General features: G+C 44.0%; 1 protein-coding gene across 4 annotated transcripts in view; it reads left to right on the top strand.

The window, feature by feature from the left end:
* The window catches only part of KIAA2012 (KIAA2012 ortholog), a 230504-nt gene that overhangs the window by 190498 nt on the left and 23661 nt on the right, over positions 1–16345 (top strand). The window lies entirely within an intron of this gene.

Raw genomic sequence — 16345 nt, 5'->3', positions numbered from 1 at the left:
TACTTTTTTAATACATTTTATAAAAAAAAATTATAAAAAATTTATTAAAAGTTTTTTATATGCAAATGTGGTTTAAAAAAAAAGTACAGATCATGGCGCAAAAAATGAGCCCCCATACCGCCACTTATACGGAAAAATAAAAAAGTTAGAGGTCATCAAAATAAAGGGATTATAAACGTACTAATTTGGTTAAAAAGTTTGTGATTTTTTTTAAGCGCAACAATAATATAAAAGTATATAATAATGGGTATCATTTTAATCGTATTGACCCTCAGAATAAAGAACACACGTCACTTTTACCATAAATTGTACGGCGTGAAAACAAAACCTTCCAAAATTAGCAAAATTGCGTTTTTCGTTTTAATTTCCCCACAAAAATAGTGTTTTTTGGTTGCGCCATACATTTTATGATATAATGAGTGATGTCATTACAAAGGAAAACTGGTCGGGCAAAAAACAAGCCCTCATACTAGTCTGTGGATGAAAATATAAAAGAGTTATGATTTTTAGAAGGCGAGGAGGAAAAAATTAAAACGTAAAAATTAAATTGTCTGAGTCCTTAAGGCCAAAATGGGCTGAGTCCTTAAGGGCTTAACCCCTTAAGGACGCAGGACGTAAATGTACGTCCTGGTGAGGTGGTACTTAACGCACCAGGACGTACATTTACGTCCTAAGCATAACCGCGGGCATCGGAGCGATGCCCGTGTCATGCGCGGCTGATCCCGGCTGCTGATCGCAGCCAGGGACCCGCCGGCAATGGCCGACGCCCGCGATCTCGCGGGCGTCCGCCATTAACCCCTCAGGTGCCGGGATCAATACAGATCCCGGCATCTGCGGGAGTTCGCGATTTAAATGAACGATCGGATCGCCCGCAGGACTGCTGCGGGGATCCGATCATTCATAACGCCGCACGGAGGTCCCCTCACCTTCCTCCGTGCGGCTCCCGGCGTCTCCTGCTCTGGTCTGTGATCGAGCAGACCAGAGCAGGAGATGACCGATAATACTGATCTGTTCTATGTCCTATACATAGAACAGATCAGTATTAGCAATCATGGTATTGCTATGAATAGTCCCCTATGGGGACTATTCAAGTGTAAAAAAAAATGTAAAAAAATGTAAAAGTAAAAGTAAAAAAAAAGTGAAAAATCCCCTCCCCCAATAAAAAAGTAAAACGTCCGTTTTTTCCTATTTTACCCCCAAAAAGCGTAAAAAACTTTTTTATAGACATATTTGGTATCGCCGCGTGCGTAAATGTCCGAACTATTAAAATAAAATGTTAATGATCCCGTACGGTGAACGGCGTGAACGAAAAAAAATAAAAAAAGTCCAAAATTCCTACTTTTTTAATACATTTTATTAAAAAAAAAATTATAAAAAGTGTATTAAAAGTTTTTTATATGCAAATGTGGTATCAAAAAAAAGTACAGATCATGCCGCAAAAAATGAGCCCCCATACCGCCACTTATACAGAAAAATAAAAAAGTTAGAGGTCATCAAAATAAAGGGATTATAAACGTACTAATTTGGTTAAAAAGTTTGTGATTTTTTTTAAGCGCAACAATAATATAAAAGTATATAATAATGGGTATCATTTTAATCGTATTGACCCTCAGAATAAAGAACACACGTCATTTTACCATAAATTATACGGCGTGAAAACAAAACCTTCCAAAATTAGCAAAATTGCGTTTTTCGTTTTAATTTCCCCACAAAAATAGTGTTTTTTGGTTGCGCCATACATTTTATGATATAATGAGTGATGTCATTACAAAGGACAACTGGTCACGCAAAAAATAAGCCCTCATACTAGTCTGTGGATGAAAATATAAAAGAGTTATGATTTTTAGAAGGCGAGGAGGAAAAAATGAAAACGTAAAAATTAAATTGTCTGAGTCCTTAAGGCCAAAATGGGCTGAGTCCTTAAGGGGTTAAAGGGGTATTCCAGGCAAAAACTTTTTTTATATATATATCAACTGGCTCCGGAAAGTTAAACAGATTTGTAAATTACTTCTATTAAAAAATTTTAATCCTTCCAATACTTATTAGCTTCTGAAGTTTTCTGTCTAACTGCTCAATGATGATGTCACGTTCCGGGAGCTGTGCATGATGGAAGAATATCCCCATAGGAGCTGGACAGCTCCCGGGATGTGAGTCATCAGAAAGCAGTTAGACAAAAAACAGCAACTCAACTTGAGAAGCTAATAACTATTGGAAGGATTAAGATTTTTTAATAGAAGTAATTTACAAATCTGTTTAACTTTCCGGAGCCAGTTGATATATAAAAAAAAAGTTTTGGCCTTGAATACCCCTTTAAATTATCATAAAGTCCAGAAGACTCTATAATGCAGGACGGTGAAAAACACAAAAAAATCCTTTTCAAAATAAAAGGGTCCCTCAACAGGCACGACAGCATGAAAGACCCAGTTTGCTCAAGGTTGGATGCCGAGCTACTCATGTCCCGTTCCTCATCCTCAGTGATGTCAGGGAAGGTATCATCTTCTTCCCCCCCAGCCACGTACAACACCACGGGAACCAGATAGGTGACAATGAGCACCCTGGGATGCCTGTTGTGTTTGGTCTTCCTCCTCCTCTTCAAAGCCACATTCCTCCTCTGACTCCTCTTCCTCACAATCCTCTTCCAGCGTTGCCGCAGGTCCAGCAAGCGATGCTGATAAGGCTGTTTCTGGTGGTGATGGTGACCACAACTCTTCCTCTTCAAGCTCATCTACTGCCTGATCCAGCACTGTTCGCAGGGCACGCTCCAGGAAGAAAACAAACGGTATGATGTCGCTGATGGTGCCTTCGGTGCGACTGACTAGGTTTGTCACCTCCTCAAAAGGACGCATGAGCCTACAGGCATTGCGCATGAGCGTCCAGTAACGTGGCAAAAAAATTCCCAGCTCCGCAGATGATGTCCTAGCACCCCGGTCATACAAATATTCGTTAACAGCTTTTTCTCGTTGGAGCAGGCGGTCAAACATTAGGAGTGTTGAATTACAACGTGTTGGGCTGTCGCAAATCAAGTGCCTCACTGGTATGATGGACAGAGATGTCTGCAGAGAGTACCAGAAAAATTAGGCATGTACACATGGCTGAAAAATTTGGTATTGTTGCCGCCGGTGCTGTAGCAGCAGCCAGAAAAAATTCTGTTTGTTTCCCAGCCAGAAAGTGCCCTAAAACATTGCGACTTGAACCATAGTTGGTGGCGGATAAGTCATGCAAGTCATCCTTGGTCGCCACCTTACCCAGACGGAATGTGATTGGTCGGATTCTTCAAAAAAGAGTTGCGGCCGATGCCTCTTGGAATTTTCCAAAGAGGAAATACACGTCTCATCCCTGATTGGTCGCCGCCCGGACCTGCCCAGCAGCGATTGGTCGAATTCTTCAAAAAAGATTTGCCGCCGATGCCTCTAGGAATCCCCCAAAGAGGAATTATACGTCTTTAACCTGATTGGTCGCCGCCTGGACCTGCCCAGCAGCAATTGGCTGAAAGGTTTGAAAGACATCCTGCCGCCACCAGCGGCAAAGACTTGCAACCTGAACTCATACGTCCCCTCTCTGATTGGCTCACTCGACATCCCGAACAGCCAATCAGAGTTAAGCCTACCATCCCCCTGCCCATGTTTGGATGACATCCCCTCACCAACGTTTTCCTATGACAGCGTAACTGTACACAGTCATGACCGGCACGTTCCTGATTGGTCGCCCCCATACCATCCAACAGCGAGCGACCAATCAGCTTCAAGAGGCCCGTCTTCATTCAAAATCCACCACGGCAACCCTGCACAGCGTCACCAGGTTTACCCAATGCGCAGTGTAGGTGATATACCTGCCCTGACCATGCTTTGCAGACCAGAAATCAGTGGTCAGATGGACCCTTGCCCCAACACTGTGTGCCAGACATGCCATTACTTCCTGTTGCACAATCGAGTACCGGTTGGGGATTGCCTTTTGTGCAAAGTAGGAGGAGTAAAAATGGGGGGTATGTTGAGAGCGCTACTGTCGGATGGCGATGGTTGAAGTCAAGAAACGGTATGAGCCAGCACTTATGCAGGACTAACTTTTATTGAGAAAAGAAGTCAAGAAAGTAAAAACAGGACAACACATTTCGGCGCTCGCTGGCGCCTTCCTCAGGTCCACAATCATAAATTTGTGTAGTCCTAGCCGGAGTTCCTCCTACTTTGCATTCTTGTCCGTCCACCTCGGGAAGACGGAATAATAAGGGGTGAGAGCAGCAGACTGTCGCCATTCCTTCTCACCACCATTGTGTACTATCGACTCAAGGTCAGTACGCCACCATAGGTGTCGTTGGCGGGTATTTTCATTTTTCACTTTTCCATAAAATACCACACAGGGAGCGCCCCATTGTCTTTTCTCCTCCTTTCCTTTTGTGCAAAGAAATTTTGTCCGGGTACCTTCCACTGCAGTGTCCCAATAGCTAAAAAAAACATTTTTGCTATTTTTTTTTTTTTATAATTTTTTTTAAAAAATTTTAAATTCATTTTTTTAAAGCTGGTGGGCTATGAGTTCAGACAAGCCAGCTGTCTGACGCTGGGCTGGGGGGTGACATTGGCATCTTACGCTCAAACATGTCCTTGACAGACGTAGACGTAGAGTAGACGCTGTAGGCCTGACACACACGCTTGCAGACAACTAACTGCTATTCAATCTATTACAGTCAAAATTGTATTTTTTTTTATTTACACAACTGTCACACCACATATGATTTGCACTAGTGTGACAATGAGCCCAGCAGGCCCAAAAACTCCCAAGCGTGAAGTGAACTTACTGATTTTATTTCACAGCCAAAAAAAGGATTTTTTTTTTTCAAATTTACACTACGGTCACACCACATATGATTTGCACTAGTGTGACAATGAGCCCAGCAGGCCCAAAAACTCCCAAGCGTGAAGTGAACTGACTGATTTTATTTCACAGCCAAAAAAGTTTTTTTTTTTCTAATTTACACAACTGTCAACCCACATATGATGTGCACTAGGGTGACACAATTAGCCCTGCTGGCAAAAAAACACACAACTGTGATGTGAACTGACTGGTTTTATTTCACAGGCACAAAAGGTATTTTTTTTTAAATTTGCACAAGTGTCACACCAAATGTGATTTGCACTAGAGTGCCACAATTAGCCCTGCAGGCAAAAAAACCTTACAACTGTGACGTGAACTGACTGGTTTTATTTCACAGCCAAAAAAGGTATTTAAAAAAAAAAAATTTTGAACAACTATCACACCAAATGTGATTTGCACTAGGGTGACACAATTAGCCCTGCAGGCCAAAAAAAACCACAACTGTGATGTGAACTGACTGGTTTTATTTCACAGTCAAAAAAGGTTTATTTTATTTTATTTTTTTGAACAACTGTCACACCAAATGTGATTTGCACTAGTGTGACAATGAGCAAAAAGGTTGACAGCGGAGTTCCCCTTTTAAGCAGAGGTCCCCAACCAGGGTGCCTCCAGCAGTTGCAAGACACACGGACTGAACTTATAGCCCTTTTAATACTGTAGTTAGTTGCCTGAAGGAAATTAAGTTTTACACTGGAGTACCCCATTAACCAGCGGTTCCCTCCCAACCAGGGTGCCTCCAGCTGTTGCAAGACACACGGACTGATATTTGAGCCCTAAAAAGGGCTTTTTTGGGTGCTGTCCTTAAAGCAGATGTTAGACTAGTGCTTTAGGAGTAGAGTGGACCCTGAATACACCACCTAGCAGCAATGTAGCTATCGCTTTCCCTATTACAGCAGGAGCAGCTTCTCTGTCCTTCCACTTTCTAAGCCTGCAGCATGCCGAATGAAGGTAAAATGGCGTCCGTGCGGGAGGTAGGAGGGTCTGGAAGGGAGGGACTGCTGCTGATTGGCTGTAATGTGTCTGCTGACTCTGACTCACAGGGTCAAAGTTTACCGCAATGTTAAAGTATAGGGGGCGGATCGAACTTCCCATATGTTCGCCCGGCGATGCGAACGGGAACATGCCAAGTTCGCCAGGAACTGTTCGCGGGCGAACAATTCGCGACATCTCTAACAATGATATCAGTGACCTGAGTGATGTCTTCTGGACTTCTTCCAGCTTCATCTTCTCTGCAGTGTGTGATGTTCATTGGTTCCTCACTTTGTTAGCAGATCCTCATCCTCTAAGAAGACAATAATTATTATAACCCTGCCACATACTGTACCCCCTGAATATAATACTGTCATACACTGTGCCCTTAATATAATACTGTCACACACTGTACTCACTGATTATAATACTGCCACACACTGTACCCCTTGAATATAATACTGTCACACACTGTACTCACTGATTATAATACTGCCACACACTGTACCCCCTGAATATAATACTGTCATACACTGTGCCCTTAACCCCTTAAGGACCAGGCCATTTTATACCTTAAGGACCGGAGCGTTTTTTGCAATTCTGACCACTGTCACTTTAAACATTAATAACTCTGGAATGCTTTTAGTTATCATTCTGATTCCGAGATTGTTTTTTCGTGACATATTCTACTTTAACTTAGTGGTAAAATTTTATGGTAACTTGCATCCTTTCTTGGTGAAAAATCCCAAAATTTTATGAAAAAAATGAAAATTTTGCATTTTTCTAACTTTGAAGCTCTCTGCTTGTAAGGAAAATGGATATTCAAAATATATTTTTTTTGGGTTCACATATACAATATGTCTACTTTATGTTTGCATCATAAAATTTATGAGTTTTTACTTTTGGAAGACACCATAGGGCTTCAAAGTTCAGCAGCAATTTTGAAATTTTTCACAAAATTTTCAAACTCACTATTTTTCAGGGACCAGTTCAGTTTTGAAGTGGATTTGAAGGGTCTTCATATTAGAAATACCCCATAAAAGACCCCATTATAAAAACTACACCCCCTAAAGTATTAAAAAAAAATTCAGTAAGTGTATTAACCCTTTAGGTGTTTCACAGGAATAGCAGCAAAGTGAAGGAGAAAATTCAAAATCTTCATTTTTTACACTCGCATGTTCTTGTAGACCCAATTTTTGAATTTTTGCAAGGGATAAAAAGGAGAAAATTTTTACTTGTATTTGAAACCCAATTTCTCTCGAGTAAGCACATACCTCATATGTCTATGTTAATTGTTCGGCGGGCGCAGTAGAGGGCTCAGAAGGGAAGGAGCGACAAATGGTTTTTGGGGGGCATGCCGCATTTAGGAAGCCCCTATGGTGCCAGGACAGCAAAAAAAAAAAAAACATGGCATACCATTTTGGAAACTAGACCCCTCAGGGAACGTAACAAGGGGTAAAGTGAACCTTAATACCCCACAGGTGATTCACGACTTTTGCATATGTAAAAAAAATATATATTTTTTTTACCTAAAATGCTTGGTTTCCCAAAAATTTTACATTTTTAAAAAGGGTAATAGCGGAAAATACCCCCCAAAATTTGAAGCCCAATTTCTCCCGATTCAGAAAACACCCCATATGGGGGTGAAAAGTGCTCTGCTGGCGCACTACTGGTCTCAGAAGAGAAGGAGTAACATTTGGCTTTTTGAAAGCAAATTTTGCTCTGGGGGCATGCCGCATTTAGGAAGCCCCTATGGTGCCAGAACAGCAAAAAAAAAAACACATGGCATACCATTTTGGAAACTAGACCCCTCGGGGAACGTAACAAGGGGTAATGTGAACCTTAATACCCTACAGGTGTTTCACGACTTTTGCATATGTAAAAAAATATATATTTTTTTTTTACCTAAAATGCTTGGTTTCCCAAAATTTTTACAATTTTAAAAAGGGTAATAGCAGAAAATACCCCCCAAAATTTGAAGCCCAATTTCTCCCGAGTACGGCGATACCCCATATGTGGCCCTAAACTGTTGCCTTGAAATACGACAGGGCTCCAAAGTGAGAGCGCCATGCTCATTTGAGGCCTAAATTAGGGACTTGCATAGGGGTGGACATAGGGGTATTCTATGCCAGTGATTCCCAAACAGGGTGCCTCCAGCTGTTGTAAAACTCCCAGCATGCCTGGACAGTCAACGGCTATCTGGCAATACTGGGAGTAGTTGTTTTGCAACAGCTGGAGGCTCCGTTTTGGAAACAGTGGCGTACCAGACGTTTTTCATTTTTATTGGGGAGGGAGGTTGTATAGGGGTATGTGTATATGTAGTGTTTTTTACTTTTTATTTTATTTTGTGTTAGTGTAGTGTAGTGTTTTTAGGGTACAGTCGCACTGGCGGGGGTTCACAGTAGTTTCTCGCTGGCAGTTTGAGCTACGGCAGAAAATTTGACGCAGCTCAAACTTGCAGCCGGATACTTACTGTAATCCTCCGCCCATGTGAGTGTACCCTGTACGTTCACATTGGGTGGGGGAATCCAGCTGTTGCAAAACTACAACTCCCAGCATGTACGGTCTATCAGTGCATGCTGGGAGTTGTAGTTTTGCAACCGCTGGAGGCTCCGTTTTGGAAACAGTGGCGTACCAGACGTTTTTCATTTTTATTGGGGAGGGGAGGGGGGCTGTGTAGGGGTATGTGTATATGTAGTGTTTTTTACTTTTTATTTTATTGTGTGTTAGTGTAGTGTAGTGTTTTTAGGGTACAGTCACATGGGCGGGGGGTTCACAGTAGTTTCTCGCTGGCAGTTTGAGCTGCGGCAGAAATTTTTCCGCACCTCAAACTTGCAGCCGGATACTTACTGTAATCCTCCGCCCATGTGAGTGTACCCTGTACGTTCACATTGGGGGGGGAGGGGGACATCCAGCTGTTGCAAAACTACAACTCCCAGCATGTACGGTCTATCAGTGCATGCTGGGAGTTGTAGTTTTGCAACAGCTGGAGGCACACTGGTTGTGAAACACCGAGTTTGGTAACAAACTCAGTGTTTTGCAACCAGTGTGCCTTCAGCTGTTGCAAAAGCTACAACCCCCAGCATGTACGGACAGCGGAAGGGCATGCTGGGTGTTGTAGTTATGCAACAGCTGGAGGCATACTACTTTGGCTGGGGATTGTAGTTATGCAACAGCTGGAGACACACTGGTTTGCTACTTAACTCAGTGTGCCTTCAGCTGTTGCAAAACTACAACTCTCAGCAGTCACCGACAGCCAACGGGCATGCTGGGAGTTGTAGTTATGCAACCACCAGATGCACCACTACAACTCCCAGCATGCACTTTAGCTGATTGTGCAAGCTGGGAGTTGTAGTTACACAACAGCTGAAGGTACACTTTTCCATAGAAAGAATGTGCCTCCAGCTGTTGCAAAACTACAAGTCCCAGCATGCCCATAAGGGAATGCTGGGAGTTGTGGTGGTCTGCCTCCTGCTGTTGCATAACTACAGCTCCCAGCATGCCCTTTTTGCATGCTGGGAGCTGTTGCTAAGCAACAGCAGGAGGCTGTCACTCACCTCCAACGATCCTCGCCGCATCAGGTCAGTCCCTCGTCGTCTCCGCCGCCGCCGCTGCTCCTGGGGCCCCGATCCCAACAGGGGCGCCGGGGATTGGGGTCCCCAGCACCCGGGGTGCACGTCCCACACCCGCTCACGTCCTCCGGAAGAGGGGCGGAGCGGGTTGTGGGAGTGACACCCGCAGCAGGCGCCCTGATTGGTCGGCCGGTAATCCGGCCGACGAATCAGGGCGATCGTGAGGTGGCACCAGTGCCACCTCACCCCTGCTGGCTCTGGCTGTTCGGGGCCGTCTCTGACGGCCCCGATCAGCCAATAATTCCGGGTCACCGGGTCACTGGAGACCCGATTGACCCGGAATCCGCCGCAGATCGCTGGACTGAATTGTCCAGCGATCTGCGGCCATCGCCGACATGGGGGGTCATAATGACCCCCCTGGGCGATATGCCCCGATGCCTGCTGAACGATTTCAGCAGGCATCGGGGACCGGCTCCGCTCCAGATGGTTGCGGGGGGCCGGTAAAACACATGACGTTCTCATACGTCATGTGTCCTTAAGGACTCGGAAATGGAGACGTATGAGAACGTCATGTGTCCTTAAGGGGTTAATATAATACTGTCACACACTGTACTCACTGATTATAATACTGCCACACACTGTACCCCCTGAATATAATACTGTCACACACTGTACTCACTGATTATAATACTGCCACACACTGTACCCCCTGAATATAATACTGTCACACACTGTACTCACTGATTATAATACTGCTACACACTGTACTCACTGAATATAATACTGCCACACACTGTACTCACTGATTATAATACTGCCACACTGTACTCACTGATTATAATACTGCCACACACTGTACTCACTGAATATAATACTGCCACACACTGTACCCACTGAATATAATACTGCCACATGCTGTTTGTTCTTTAGCTTAATCCCACCATTGCACTGTCCTTCCCCAGACCCCTGTGTCCTTTTCCTCCTCCAGGCTCCTTTGTCCTCCTCCTCCAGACTCCTCTGTTTTCACCTCCCTGACCACTAACTCCTCTCCACGCTTCTCTGACCCACTCCCCAAACCCCTATGTCCTCTCCAGGCTCCTCTGCTCCCCCCCCCCCCCCCCCCCACACACACACACATTCTACAAACACTTATCCTTAGTCTTGGTCTCCTCAGCCCCCCCGTCCTTAGTCTCCTCAGCTCCCCCCCCCCCCCCACACACACCCCGTCCTTGGTCTCTTCAGTCCTCACCCCACCCCATCCTTTGTCTCCTCAGCTCCCCCCCTGCACCCCATGCTTGGTCTCCTAACCCGCCCCCCCCCCCCCCCCCCACCCTGCCATTTTCAGGTCTCCCCAGAGCTGTTCGATTGGGTTCAAGTGTGTGAAGACTTTCTGAAAGAATTGCATACTGTGATTGCAAGTATTTTTTAATGTTAGTGATCTTTTAAACCCTAGACATTGGGCAACATTTGGCGTACATGTATGTCTTTGCCATCTGGGACTTAACGCACCAGGGTGTAATTATATGCCCATGAGCATTAAAGGGGTACTCCGGTGGAAAACTTTTTTTCTTTAAATCAACTGGTGCCAGAAAGTTGAACAGAGTTGCAAATGACTTCTATAAAAAAAATCTTAATCCTTCCAGTACTTATTAGCTGCTGAATACTACAGATGAAATTATTTTCTTTTTGGAACACACTGCTATCTGTTGACATCACGAGCACAGTGCTCTCTGCTGACATCTCTGTCCATTTTAGGAACTGTCCAGAGCAGCATATGTTTGCTATGGGGATTTTCTCCTACTCTGGACAGTCCTTAAAATGTACGGAGATGTCAGCAGAGAGCACTGTGCTCGTGATTCAGCAGAGAGCTCTGTGTTCCAAAAAGAAAATAATTTCCTCTGTAGTATTCAGCAGTTAATAAGTACTGGAAGGATTAAGATTTTTTAATAGAAGTAATTTACAAATCTGTTTAACTTTCTGGCACCAGTTGATTTAAAAAAAAAAAGTAAGTAACCACTTTAAGTAACCATAAAGCAACTTCTGTTGCTCGCTTCAAAGGCTTTGAGTGACGGATACTGTCAGTAGCCAGATGCTCACCGCTAAAGACAGGGAGCAGCGATCATTTACCTTCTAGATGCAATGATCAATGCCATATAAAATAAATAAAAAATATTTTTTATTATGTAAAGCCTCTCCCATAATAAAAATAAAATCGCCCTTCTTTTCTCATTTTATAAAAAATTTAAATGAACATATTTGGTATTGCCAAAGGCAGAATTGTGGTAACTATCAAAATATAATGTTTATGATTCCTCGTGATTAAAGGTGGATTTTTAGTCACATCATATACCAGAAAAAAAGATTTATAAAAAGTGACCAAAAAGTCCTGTCAAAACAAATAAAAACTACAGATTATGGTGCAAAAAAATGAGCCCCCATAAATACGGAAAAATTAAAAAAGTTATAGGGGTCAGAAGAGGACAATTTTAAAGGAAAACTGACACTTGTTTCCTCCTGCACTATCCACAGGTACTGGTGGATAGTGCGGGAGATGCTGATTAAAATGAGTCCTACCTTATCCGGATCTGCGCCGCCGTTCTCCCGCAATTGAAGTTTTATTATCTGTAGAAATCTTTCTGTAACTGGCACGGGCGGGGCTTCTGCACTGACGTCAGCGCCGCTTATGAATATTCATCCCCCCTCCCTCCCTCCAGTCCTCCCTCTTTTTGCCACTCCTAACTGGAGGGAGGGGGGATGAATATTCATAAGCGGTGCTGACGTTAGTGCAGAAGCCCCGCCCGTGCCAGTTACAGGAAGATTTCTACAGATAATAAAACCACAATTTCAGGAGAACGGCGGCGCAGATCTGGACAAGGTAGGGCTCATTTTAATCAGCGTCTCCCGCACTATCCACAGGTATTTTGTGACAGTCTTCCTTTAAGCATACTGTTTTTTTTAAGTTGTGCTATAATAGAAAACCTATATATATTGAATATTGATCAACTGATTAATCACATTGACCAACAGAATAAATAGAACATGCCATTTTTACTATAGAATGTACTGCATAAAAATAATATTAATAATGTATTTTTATAATATTTTTATGGTATTTTTATTGATATCCTTTTTTTAGTATAATGTTCCGGTCAATATTATGGTATTTTATTATATTTTATATAATTTTTTTCCATTTTTATGTTTATTTTTATCATATATTCCCACATTCAGTGTTCATTCAGTGTTCAGAACATCACCATTCATAAAATAATGTGACATCATCATTGGTAGGGGTGGAGTTTAACCCTATATAATGAACAAACTCGGACCCCCAGGACCTATAGATTTAAGCTGCTGAAGAAAGCACCTAGTGGGTGCTGAAATGCATCCAGCGACCCCCCTTAAGAGACTTGTGAGACCACTCATATGCTAACTACAATCTGCAGTCAATAGAATTCACTACTCACCATATCTGCTAAGACTTGTCAATCATCCGCTGCCACCACGAGGACGCCACTTAGAATTACCTGCCTGTGTAAGCGCTGCAGCCCCCGAGAACTCTGCCCACTATCCTGAAGCCCCATATCAATAGGAGTCGGCTGAGACTCCAGTGGTGCGCTCTCCGGCCGGAGAGCGGGCACGGCCGGCTGCTGAACAAACGCTACCAGCGATCACAAAGTGGTAAATGTAATATCTGTAACCAAAAACAATCTACACCTGCACTCACTGCAAGGGTACCGCAACTCCGGCTTATCTCATCCGATTCCTCCTATGGACGACCGGGCATCTCCGATGTAATGGCGCTCAGAAGAAGGCGACTGCCGGCGATTTCACGCAATCATACTGCGCTTCATCCGGCCTTACTCACGTCATCGCGCTGTGCAACTTCAAATAGTGCATAGTGCATTGAAGTTGCACGGCGCGATGACGCGAGTCAGGCCGGATGAAGCGCAGTATGATTGCGTGAAACCGCCGACAGTCGCCTTCTTCTGAGCGCCATTACATCGGAGATTCCCGGTCGTCCATAGGAGGAATCGGATGAGATAAGCCGGAGTTGTGGTACCCTTGCGCTGAGTGCAGGTGTAGATTGTTTCTGGTTACAAATATTAGTCTGAGTGTATCTACCTTTTTCACCTAGCACCGCCAGTGGGACCCTTTTTGTACTAGGTGACCTGTCAAGAGTCTACCTCCATATGTATTCTTTATTGCACACTAGCTGAGTACCCGGCGTTGCCCGGTTTTTCCTTCCTAATCCTTGTTGGGGAGGAAAATAAACAAAGGAGGAAGCTTTTGACTTCATATCCCGTCCTCATATATTGTTGTCATATCCCGACCTCCTAACCCGTCATCATATCCCGACCTCCTATCCCGTCCTCCTATCCCGTCGTCCTTTCCCGTCCTCATATCTCGACCTCCTTTCCCATCCTCCTATCTCGACCTCCTTTCCCGTCCTCCTTTCCCGTCCTCCTATCCCGTCCTCCTTTCCCGTCCTCCTTTCCTGTCCTCCTTTCCCGTCCTCCTATCCCGTCCTCCTATCCCGTCCTCCTATCCCGACCTCCTTTTCCGTCCTCCTATCTCGACCTCCTATCTCGACCTCCTATCCCGTCCTCATATCCCGACCTGTAATATGTGTACCAGTTATTGAAATATCTCCAGCTGTACGGAAGTTATGTGGGAACATACATTTCCCATTGATTTGCATGGGACTTTAAACAAAAACCCGACCCTCACAAATGGGGGTAATTAAGGGTTAAATTAACTATCCTCTATTTTAAGTGGACATATAAGTAACATGTGACCAAGTATTATCGAAATATCTCCAGTTGTTTGGAAGTTATGCAGTAACATATATTTCCCATTGACTTGTATGGGACTTTAAACATAAGCCCCGCCCCTGGCAAATGGGGGTGAGTAAGGGTTAAATCACCTATCCTATGTTTGTTGTTGACATATAAGTAACATGTGTGCCACGTTTCATGTTAATATCTTTAGCCGTTTGGATGTGATGCTGGAACATCCACACATACATACATACACACACACACGTTGAGTTTTATATACCGTATTTATCGGCGTATAACACGCACTTTTTAGGCTAAAATTTTTAGCCTAAAGTCTATGTGCGTGTTATACGCCGATACCACCCCAGGAAAGGTTATACGCCCGCTTCTCTCCCCCTGCCTTCCCTGGGGTCTAGAGCCCTGCTGCCGGCCCTTCTCACCCCCTGGCTATCGGCACCGCTGCCCGTTCTGTCCCCCTGACTATCGGTACCGGTGCCGATAGCCAGGGGGAGAGAAGGGGCAGCGGCACCCATTGCCGGCGCCGCTGCCCCGTTGCCTCCCCCCATCCCCGGTAGCATAATTACCTGGGTCGGGTCCGCGCTGCTGCAGGCCTCCGGCGTGCGTCCCCTTCGTCGTTGCTATGCGCTGCACGGTGCGGCGCATGACGTCAGTGCGCCGCGCCGTGCATAGCAACGACGCAGGGGACGCACGCCGGAGGCCTGCAGCAGCGCGGACCCAACCCAGGTAATTATGCCACCGGGGATGGGGGGAGGCAACGGGGCAGCGGCGCCGGCAATGGGTGCCGCTGCCCCTTCTTTCCCCTGGCTGTCGGCGCCGGTACTGATAGTCAGGGGGACAGAACGGGCAGCGGCGCCGATAGCCAGGGGGAGAGAAGGGCCGGCAGCAGGGCTCTAGACCCCAGGAAAGGCAGGGGGAGAGAAGCGGGCAGCGACGGCCTCTCTCCCCCTGCCTTTCCTGGGGATGTATCGGGGTATAAACGCACACACACGCACCCTCATTTTACCATGGATATTTGGGTAAAAACTTTTTTTACCCAAATATCCTTGGTAAAATGAGGGTGCGAGTTATAGGCCGGTGCGTGGTATACCCCGATAAATACAGTATATATATATATATAGATTGTGATTAACGCTATATAGGTTTAGCAGTGCCGCTCCGTCACTTCTATTTATATTCGGTAAATATAATATCGGCATCCTGCATCCAGACTGGTGAGAGATTTCCATTTTTATACTATGCCCATAGTTACTTTGACTGCCACAGCACTTTAATGGAGGTTTGATGACAGCTTCACGGTACATTAATTGAAATACAGAGTGTCATCTAGGAGAAGCTGCTGATCCATTATATATTATTTATATATATATATATATATATATATATATATATATATATATATGATTTATTATTTATTATTATATTTACAGTGGCCTTTTATTATATTATATGTTTTATGGATTATCTTTTATAACAATTTAATTTAATCACTCTGACTCTGTGGATACACAAGGGCCCTGTGATCCCGGATTTTCAGGTTGACATTTATTAGCTATCATTTAATAATAAACAAGTGTGTGCATTATCTACAGACCTTGAGCCTCAATATTTCTTACTATTCAGTAGATTTGTAAATTACTTATATTAAAAAATCTTAATCCTTCCTGTACTTATCAGCTGCTGTATGCTCCACAGAATGTTCTTTTCTTTTTTAATTTATTTTCTGTCTGACCACAGTGCTCTCTACTGAAACCTCTGTCCATGTCAGGAATTGTCCAGAGCAGGAGAGGTTTGCTATGGGGATTTTCTCCTACTCTGCACACTTCCTTCCTGACATGGACAAATGTGTTAGCAGAGAGCACTGTGGTTAGACAGGAAAGAAATTAAAAAAGAAAAGAACTTTCTGTGGAGCATACAGCAGCTGATAAGTACCGGAAGGATTAAGATTTTTTAATAGAATTAATTTACAAATCTGTTTAATTTTCTGGCACCAGTTGATTTAAAAAATAATAATTAGTTTTCCACCGGAGAACCTCTTTAAGGGGTTAAAGAATATTTTTTGTTTGCAACATATACCCTTCCATGAGCTACAAAAAACATAAGTCAATATGACTATTTTGGCTTCAGCTTGTTTTCAAT

This window comes from Hyla sarda, chromosome 8, assembly GCF_029499605.1.
Source record: "Hyla sarda isolate aHylSar1 chromosome 8, aHylSar1.hap1, whole genome shotgun sequence".
Taxonomy (NCBI): domain Eukaryota; kingdom Metazoa; phylum Chordata; class Amphibia; order Anura; family Hylidae; genus Hyla; species Hyla sarda.
Note: the sequence above shows the minus strand (reverse complement) of the source record. Positions and strands in the feature narration are given on the sequence as shown.